Here is a 1,197-nt window from a genome sequence, read left to right as displayed (position 1 = left end):
GTCATTGTTGTGTATGAACATGTCTGACATATACCCCGGCAATTACCCTCACTCACAGTACTCTATAGTGCAGGATGTCAGTACGTGTCATGGGTGTGTGTGGCAGGGATGTCCTTGGCCACGGATCACTACATTGGCCGGTCTTGACGCATACATACATATGTGACCTACGATCTGAGAAGCAGCGGCACAATCTGTCGAACATTACAAATGTATTCATAGGTTCATATGTTCATAGGTTCATACTAAGCTAACTGCCCTTGTGAGCCATTTTAAGCCTAGCCAGTTATCCCTTGTGAGACTCAAACCCTGCACCTTGTGTTTGTAAGGCAAATGCCTTAACCGTTAGGCCACCCACCCAACCCCTACTTCACAAATTTGCGTGTCATCCTTGTGCAGGAGCCATACTAATCTTCTCTGTATCGTTCCAATTTCCGAAGAGGGATGTACCTTTTTTAATGTGTTTTCCCAGTCTCCAAAAAGGCTACTCCTCTCAAAGGAAATCACACACATCCACACACCTCACCCACACACTTGGCGTTTGCAGGACTTAAACCTCTACCTAACTACGTTATGACACTAGAGAGATACGCATTAACATGGCACGCTATATGCTTTACTGGGTGGTTTCTGTTCTCCTAGTATATTTGTAGGATGATGACATCATCAGACTGGACATTGTAATGTATGTACACATTTTTATGCAATCCCAGGAATGATCCATGTAGGTCGGCAGGTATCAACAGCTTGTACAGGACCCCGTGAGTCTCACCTTGTGTGATCTATCTGTGGATACATTGCCATCCCTTCATATGTCAACACATATCTATGCACAGATTGTTGGTTTTGTGGATACAACATGTGCCTGTGATGTTGATGAAGAGCTGTTCAAATTCTATCTGGGACATGTGTAGCTCTGTTCCATGATGTATGTCCTGGGTGGCTGCCTTGCAGATGGTGTAGCATGCTTGGGAACCATGATCTGCACATAAACAAACCACAGTTGGTAGGGTTGTGTGTTTGTCAGTTTCCAATAGCTCTGTTTATGACTTCTGCCATGATGAACTCCATGGCCTTGCAGATCAGACTTTATAGGCTTACTGGACTATACTTCCCATGGTGTGTTGTGCACCCACACATGTGGGGAGTGCCATATGTTGCTGTAACACATTCAATGGTTCCAGGTCCTGTGGAGTG

The 1,197-nt window shown here is 44.9% G+C and overlaps 1 pseudogene; it reads right to left on the bottom strand.

The window, feature by feature from the left end:
- Window positions 1-354: 354 nt before the first annotated feature.
- On the bottom strand, window positions 355-451 carry LOC122797468 (annotated as a pseudogene).
- Window positions 452-1,197: the final 746 nt, after the last annotated feature.

The sequence above is a fragment of the Protopterus annectens genome, chromosome 3.part0 (assembly GCF_019279795.1).
Source record: "Protopterus annectens isolate FY-2018-M chromosome 3.part0, PAN1.0, whole genome shotgun sequence".
Classification (NCBI taxonomy): domain Eukaryota; kingdom Metazoa; phylum Chordata; order Ceratodontiformes; family Protopteridae; genus Protopterus; species Protopterus annectens.
This window is presented reverse-complemented; position numbering and strand designations above follow the sequence as displayed.